Genomic DNA, 8,920 nt, shown 5'->3' on the forward strand with positions numbered 1-8,920 from the left:
ACAGACTATACTCATTTCATGTGCATGCGGCCATGACAATTGTCAATTGAACCATTTCCAAGCCCAAATTTGATACTTATTGACCATTCACATGTAAAGTACTTGTAGCTCCAATCAGTTAGAATATACAAAGTACAATTGTACAAGTATATGCCTCCATATGAAAAATAAATAAAAATCCAAATATCTTAAGAGTTAAGATTATCAACAAAGATCTAATATCAATACTTTCTTAGTGTAATAGTTTTTCAAATTTTCCTTAAAAAGTGGTAAAATGATAAATACCTTAGATTGTTGTAAATTTAACAGCAATTTGAGCTGTAAATTGGAAAAAAGTCCACTATTAGTAAATAGAAGTAACTTCTAGTAAATCGATAAAAATAAGTAAAGCTAAAATCAGTTATATGTAGCAATCCATTGCTGGCAATTAGCACTGTCAAAACGGTTTTACAGTTCGGTTTCGGTTCGGTTTGAAATCGGTTCGTTATTAAATCGGGTCGATTTGAAATCGGTTTAATTGTCTCACGGGTTGGTTTTGGTCGGTTTAAATAGTTATCGGTTCGATTCGGTTTCGGGTTGTAAACAGTCCGGGTAGTAAACGATTCGGTGCAGACGGGTTGCGGCTTGTTAACGGTGCAGTGTAAACGGTTTTTTATCCCGGTTCAAACAATTTCAGGTTGGAAACTGTTTCGGGTTAGAAACAGTTCGGTTCTTTTTTGGTTCAGTTTATAACTGGTTCGGTTCTTTTTCGGTTCAGTTTTTAACTGGTTCGGTTCTTTTTCGGTTTAGTTTATAACTGGTTCGGCTCTTTTTCGATTCAGTTTATAACTGGTTCGGTTCTTCTATGGTTTAACGTTATTCAGATCGGTTCCATTTTAAGTTTACTAAATTACGGTTCGGGTCAGTTTTCGGTTTCAAAAAATAAATTGTTTATCGAGTTGTTTGGATTCAGGCAGTTAAATGGTTTTGGTTTGAAATTTGATAGTACTTGCTAACCTTTTGCGTTCACAAGTTTTATATAAAGTCGCGAATCATTTCATATTTAGGCATCATATTATAAACAAATTCTCATTGATTTTATAAATACTGAGTACATATTATGTTCTGTTTCAAGTTTAGTCATACTGATCTTATTAGTTTATTACCAAGTAGATTATAAGAGTTAGTGTATTAATGTATTATTGTTTTACAATTAGGTTATTATATGCTTCTTATTTAATCATTTATATACTACGCGTAGTATCATAGTCATTATTTGATGAGTTCTTGTGAAATGAAAATTTGCAATTTGGTAATTCGATACTTGATTAGTCAACAAGACTGATAATTATGACTCGTTTATCATTATATATTTTCATGAAATTATGAAGATATTACAAAGTATTTTGATTTGTATAATGAAAGAAAACAGTAATGACTAATTAAAAAGGTAATATTGATTAGTTCAATCGATCATATGTACACATTTATTAACACATGGCATCTAACCATCTCATAGTTAAATATTCGTATTATCGTTATTCGTATGTATTAGTACAAAGTTATAGACTCATGAGTGATCTTTTTAAATTTATCTATTTATACATATTATTAATAATATAACGTTTTTATAATTTTTACATGTATGAAAATAAAGATATACTAGTAGATGTTTAATACGTGTCTTGGGCACTGATCCCGATCAAATGGGGCAAAAAAATACTTAAGAATTGAGGGAATAATATTTTTGTAGATGAATATACAACACACAAACACACACGGATCACCACTCTCAACCATAGATTAAAAAATCAATGGTTAGATTCTTTCTCCCACAACACACATGGATCACCACTCTCAATCATAGATTAAAAAACCAATGGTTAGATTCTTTCTCCCACAACACACACAGATCACCATTCTGAACCATAGATTAAAAAATCAATGGTTAGATTTACATGAAACCCTTTCACTCTCACTTTACCACTCTCACTCTATTCTCACGGGCTCATGGCGCCTCTCAGATCTCCCTCATACATTCATTCACGGCGGACTTTGAAGCTGCCAGAATACCAAACCTTGAAGTTGTCGTGATCTCCCTCTCTCTCATCGGTGTTGTTGCTGCCCTAAATCTCCAAATTCAGGTATGGACTTGGGGTAGGTGGGTAGAAAATTGTTTCATTTTATATTCAAGGCTGAATATAATTTTAGTTTATTTTTGGTTTAAGCATGGAAGGCCTGGCGTGATGATTATGGAGTTTCCCATCTAAGATAACAGAGCAAACTAAGGGTTTTGACAATTGACATTCCAATAGAGTGTGACCAATGATGAACAGAAAACAACATCCTTAATCCATCACAGTGGGCAATGAGCAATGTCAATGATTGATGGCAATGAGCAATGGAAATGATCCCTCCCCATTCCCTCTTGAAATATTGAAATTTGGCCTGCTAGTAAAACATATGAGCATAACATGTGTCATATACAAAGTCTAGCCATCATATATGTCATTGGCTATTCAAGTTCCAGTTTCTTTTGCTCCTAGTTCTTGATAATGTGGCTCTCAAGAAAAATTGATAAGTTTGGAATATATGCTAAATATATTCTACGATTTCTAATATTTAATTATATAAAAAAGTTTATAAACGGTTCGATTTATAAGCGGTTTGGTTCAAAAACGGTTCGGTTTATAACCAGTTCGGTTTTTAAATGGTTCGGTGCAAACGGGTAGCAGTTTGCTAACGGTTCGGTGTAAGCGGTTTTATACCAGTTTAAACGGTTTTGGGTTGGAACCGATTTCGGGTTATAAGATACGGTTCAGTTCTTTTTCGGTTCGGTTTTCTTACAGTTTGGTTTATATTTGGTTCGGTTCGTTAACATGATCGGTTCTTAAACGGTTTAACATTACTCGGATTGGTTCGGTTTCGGGTTTACTAAAATGCAGTTCGGGTCGGTTTTCGGTTTTAAAAAAATGGTTTTTAATCGGTTCGGTTTTCATTTGGGTCGGTTGGATTCGGACAGTTAAACGGTTTCGGTTTGAAATTTGACAGCACTACTGGCAATAGTCTGAGTAGTGAGTAGTGACTAGTGAGTAAGTACTCTTAGAAATGAACAGGTTCAGTTTTTAAAATTACCAAATTAAAAATGCTTTCCAAAATCACCTATACAAATTACAACCCTCACGCGTTTTGCTTGTGATTTTAGTTCATTGTATTAGTAACCCATCTTTTACTCATTAGATATTTCCTTATTTACGATGCACACATTAAATCACTAATTCTTCATCTTATCAAATATTGACTTTGACACATTCAAATTTACAGTCAATATTTTCAAATAAGAAGATTACGTGTGGACGGAAGTAACAAGTAGTCAAAACCTTTTTTTTTTTTTTTTTTTTTTTTTTTGAAACAAGTACTCATAACTTATTAGACTATAATAAAAGATAAAACCCAAAAAACTTAACATCTCAACATAAAGTCCCTTTTCACACAAAAAATGGGGACACTAAAAAGAGGGTTCCCATTGATGATCCAACAAGTAAATGCACTTGTAAAGAAGAACTTATGGTTAGCAATGAGGAGCAAGCGCTCCTCATTCTTACAACTTGTTGCACCATTCATCTTCCTTTTGTTCCTTTTCGCCGTCGACAAGGTTAGCCGTTATTCACCTTCTGAGCCGGAGGTTAGGGACCCGAAGGCGGTTGTCTCGCCGTCTATTCCGCCGTGTGAAACCAAGTTCCACATTCGACGGCCGTGTTATGACTTCGTGTGGAGTGGCGATTCTAGTGACAAGGCACAAGATATTGTGTCTCGTATCATGGCTAATAATCCTGGACGTCCTATTCCCTCCCACAAGGTAGGTTTAATTATAATACACTTACTTTTTTACCGTCTTTTTTCTTTTGTTTTTACCACGGTAATTTTTAGATGAAACACTCTGATTTTTTCACTATTTATATATTTTCATTTATGTATATGTGTTTGTTTATATTTGTATTTTATAAATTTCAATTTTTTATGATTTTTTCTTTTTAATAATGAGATGGAATGGTTGAAGTTATGTATTTGCATCTTAGGGTGAAATTGAACGGTTTCATTTGTTAAAAATAAAAATGAAATGTAATCTAGATTGAAAGGGTGTTTTAATTAATAAGTTTTTGGGGAATTTGAGTTGAAATTATTGTTTGGTTTTTTGTATCTTAATTCTTGAAATTTGGAGCTTGCTTTGATTTTTAAAGGATTATATAGGAAAAGAAAGGAATAGATTAATGGAATGAAAGGTAAAGAAAGAGCTTGCTTTGATTAATTAATGTATTTTTTTTATGGAAACATATTAGCATTAAATTTACACCTGAAAATCGTAAAGTGTTAAAAAATCATCAAAATATAAACACTAATAACACTGATTTACGCGTGTTTTTGTCATGAATTCCTAATTTTATACAAATTCCAAGAATATATTTAATGTTTATATATAGTCCTTAGGACTACATATAACATTACCCTTTTTTTATTTTTAACCCTCATGTAGTCAATAATTTAAACAAGTAGTTCAGTACATTATGTTTGTCACATGTTGCTCGTCTTAAAATCAGTTAAAATAATTTCAGTTCAGATAAAAATAGCAATGCCTATTTCGTATTCTCACAGTAAAGATAATAAATTATAAAGGGAGGACTTATGTACTGAATGTTGAAGGTGACTATGAAATTAGTCAGTTACATTACACCTTTACTTAAAATGGTTCATTGTGTATAATGTATAAACATTCAGGTTATATCATTTAGAACACCAGCTGATGTTGATGCCTGGCTTTTTCGCGATCCCTCACGCTGTCCTGCAGCCCTGCATTTAGTTGAGAAAAGTGCTACTGTTATGGGCTATGGAATCCAAATTAACTATACAACTACAGGAAAAAGTGGCAAGATTGAAACTCCTGTAATGAAGTTTCAAATACCACTTCAAATTGCTGTTGAACGTGAACTCGCTAGATCAGTTTTAGCAGGTGATCAATTTGCAGTTCTGCATCATTGACAGTCTGACATTTTATGATCTCTGAAATGTGTCTTACATTCTGAACATCTTTGCTTTAGATCAAAGTTTTAGCTGGACTGTCGGATTGAAGGAATTTCCACATCCTGCAGAAACTCTTGAAGATAGATCCTTTACTGCCTATGGACTAATTGCTCCGTTGTTCTTCTTCACGGTTTCCATGTTTCCTTTCGTGTTTCAAATGAGCTCTATTGTCCTGGAGAAAGAACTGAAACTGCGGCAGGTAACACTCTAAACTTGCTGAGGATGGAAATAACTCGATTGTAGAAGTCTGAAACTCGAGTTTTTTAGCTTCTGATAATCTGATAATGCATTGATTCTTCTCTTACTGATATTCTGGTTTCTCAGGCCATGAATATAATGGGACTCTACGATTCTGCTTATTGGCTCTCGTGGCTTGTTTGGGAGACCTTTGTCATACTAATTTCATCGCTCTGTATTATCCTCTCTGGAATGATATTACAGTTTCAATTCTTCTTACATAACAGTTTTGCAGTACTGTTTTTTCTTTTCTTCCTTTTTCAGCTGAATATGGTACATTTCGTATCTGTTATACATCAAGTGACTTTCAGTTCATCCTTTGTTGTTTTTTCTCTCATTTGGTTCGGATATGTTTTTATATTAGACCGGTTTTGCCTTCCTGCTATATGCTTTTATTGGCAAGACTTCTTCTGCATATAGAGCCGGGTTCTGGATTTTTCTGATTGGAATCATTTCACAGGTACTTCAGTGTTCTAAGTTATAGACCAGAAATTTGTAGTACTTCTGATCACCCTATGTGTTTTAATGCACAAATTTGATGTTGCAGTTTGCAGCTCTTGCAGCTGAGCCCTCTAAGAAATCTCGCAAATTATATTTTCTCCCACCAGCTCTGTTATCCCATGCCCTCGAAATGCTCAACGATGCAGTTGAATCACATAATATCCCTGTGATCAGCTGGAGTAAACGAGTGAAGTGCCCTGCTGGTCAATCTGATTGTTACTTTACAATGGTATGTTTTATTTGCCGGAAAGTATAGTTTCCAACTTTCAATATAATTATATGTTTTTACTACATGACTAGATTGGTGTCTTTGCTATACACCAATAAAGGAGTACATATGATGCATAAGTATGTTTAGCTTTATGCAGGTATAGACTAAATGCTCTCTTAATTTTTTCCTTTTATCATTTGTATCCTTATGCAGAATGATATCTACATACGACTCCTATATACTTTTGTGTTCTGGTTTATTTTGGCGTTGTACTTGGATAATGTAATGCCTAGCCCCAATGGTACGAGGAAATCATTACTCTACTTTCTGAACCCGAGTTACTGGGTAGGGAAAGGGGAAAATAAGCCTCGAGGTACAAAAACTCGAGTTTCCTTTTGATATGTATATCTCATAGTATAGTTGGTAAAAAGAACTTCTGACCTTTTTCCCATGATTGTGTCTTTGATCAGGTGGTTTATGTGGCTGCTGCAATTCAGATTCTGCATATGTCGATATTACTCCAGATGACACGGATGTGCTTGAGGAGGAAATTGTTGTAAAGCAGCAAATGAAATCAAATGACATTGATTCTAACATTGTTCAGATTCGTGGTCTAGTAAAGATATATCCTGGAAAGTTTAGCATTGGTTGCTGCTGTAAGTGTCAAAAGACTGATCCTTTCCATGCCATCAAGGTATCATATTCATCTCCTAGACATTTTACTCCAAGAAACTAGCCGATTTCTACCCTTAATTATATGATGACAATTAAATGAACGAAATGTAATCCTTGAGTTTTGGCATACAGGAAGGGATTGAAGAGGATAATTTAATTGCAAAATGTATTTCTTCTGTCACTTATATATTCTGACTACTTTCAGCTTGTTTTTATCAGGGTTTATACGTAAATTTGCCTACAGATCAACTCTTTTGTCTATTGGGACCAAATGGAGCAGGAAAGACGACTACAATCAATTGTTTGACTGGCATAACCTCAGTGACAGCAGGAGATGGTATAACCTGTCTGATTAATTTTTACTTGTTTAGACTTTCTCGTTGAAGAAGGATTATTGATCGACTATCTCTACTGTAACTGATTGAATCACAGCTTTAATATATGGAAATTCCATCAGAAACTCATCTGGAATGTCAAATATTCGAAAAATTATAGGTCTATGTCCTCAGGTAATACTTTTTTATGGCCCTATCACAATGCTGTAAAGTATAAAAAGATATTCGACTCTCATAATTTTCAGCTATTTCTGTTAGTTTGACGTTCTTTGGAATGAACTGACTGGTGAAGAGCATCTGCAGCTGTTTGCTAGAATAAAAGGCCTACTGCCTGAATCAACTAAAGAGGTTTTTCGTAGACTTTAATGCAGAACTTTCCTATATGCCTGATTTGTTACATTTGTGTGAAGAGCTTATATATTTTTGCATGTTAAGTAAAGGCTGTAAAGAAATCTCTGGAGGAAGTGAGACTAACAAATTCAGCCAAAGTGAGAGCTGGTAGTTACAGTGGAGGAATGAGGCGACGCCTTAGTGTTGCATCTGCTCTCCTTGGCGACCCAAAATTAGTGATTTTGGATGAACCGGTATAATATAGTAGTAATGTTAGTCAGCTGATTTCATTATTAGACTTCCAAGAAAGTTTTGAAGCATTTACAACTGATTTTTGTTCGAATTGTAGACTACAGGTATGGATCCAATAAGCAGGAGGCATGTATGGGACATAATAGAAAATGCAAAGAGGGGAAGAGTTGTCATTCTAACAACACATTCAATGGAAGAAGCTGATATGTTAGGGGATCGCATAGGTATCATGGCCAAGGGGAGACTCCGCTGTATTGGAACTTCAATCAGATTAAAGTCGCGATTTGGCACTGGTTTTGTTGCTAACTTGAGCTTTGTAAATGGAAACTCAGCAACAAATTCAGCTCACAAGGAGACAGTGAAGAGATTCTTTAGACATGTAAGTTACAGTATACATACGTTTTATTTTTTAAAGGGCTTGTTTTTCTCTCTTTGCAGAAGTAACTTGTTTCATGCACGGTTTTTACAGCATTTGGGAGTCATTCCGAAGGAGGAGAGCAATGCATTTCTTACATTTGTAATCCCTCGTGAGAAAGAGCCCCTTTTGGTGGTAAGCACCCTTGATTCAATGAGTTAAGATACATCGTTACAAACTCCATAACTTGCCCTCCAATAGCAAGCAATTTTCAAGGGCTATTTTTTTAGGGAACCCTTGGAGAGCTCCAAGATAGACAGCAAGAATTTGGTGTATCAGACATTCAACTTGGTTTGACAACTTTGGAAGAAGTTTTTCTGAATATTGCAAGGCAGGCAGAGTTGGAAACTGCTGCAGCTGAGGGACGAATGGAGACTCTTACTCTATCATCTGGGGCACTTGTTCAGGCAAGTACAATTACAATCAAGACGGTTCTTCCAAATCTGAAAACTTTTATCAATGATCCAATTGAAGATTATTATTCATTTTAGAAATTATATTTTTAGGCACTAAAAAGTTTCATAGAAATGCAGATACCTGTGGGAGCTAAGTACGTGGCGGTTCCAGGATCAGAGACTGCAGACAATCCTCAAGGCATTATGGTCGAAGTACATTGGGAACAGAATGATTCAGGCGCACTCTGCATTTCAGGACATTCAGCTGAGAGGCCAGTTCCTTCAAATGTACAGCCGACCCTCCCTGTGGTTCACCCAAGGTCCTTGGGGCAGCCAAAGGGAGTTGTGGGAAGGGTGATTGATCCTAGTCAACTGTCAGAAAATTGCTTTGATTCATAGGCAAATTATGATCCTTAGTAACCGTGTAAATTGACAGATTTTCTGTAAGACTATAGTCAATTAATCATCACAAGGACTTGTCATTCTTAGAGCAAATTATTGTCATTTTGCA

The 8,920-nt window shown here is 35.1% G+C and overlaps 1 pseudogene across 1 annotated transcript; it reads left to right on the forward strand.

The window, feature by feature from the left end:
- The first annotated feature begins 3,478 nt into the window (after window positions 1-3,478).
- Window positions 3,479-8,904, forward strand: LOC145576703 (ABC transporter A family member 2-like; annotated as a pseudogene). The gene is made up of 16 exons (XR_014098528.1): window positions 3,479-3,838; window positions 4,756-4,987; window positions 5,076-5,257; window positions 5,383-5,568; window positions 5,660-5,755; window positions 5,843-6,025; window positions 6,221-6,380; window positions 6,478-6,701; window positions 6,902-7,019; window positions 7,115-7,191; window positions 7,276-7,365; window positions 7,458-7,664; window positions 7,697-7,978; window positions 8,069-8,149; window positions 8,245-8,421; window positions 8,548-8,904. The product of XR_014098528.1 is annotated as an ABC transporter A family member 2-like (transcript).
- Window positions 8,905-8,920: the final 16 nt, after the last annotated feature.

This window comes from Chenopodium album, chromosome 2 (assembly GCF_948465745.1).
Source record: "Chenopodium album chromosome 2, dcCheAlbu1.1, whole genome shotgun sequence".
Taxonomy (NCBI): Eukaryota; Viridiplantae; Streptophyta; class Magnoliopsida; order Caryophyllales; family Amaranthaceae; genus Chenopodium; species Chenopodium album.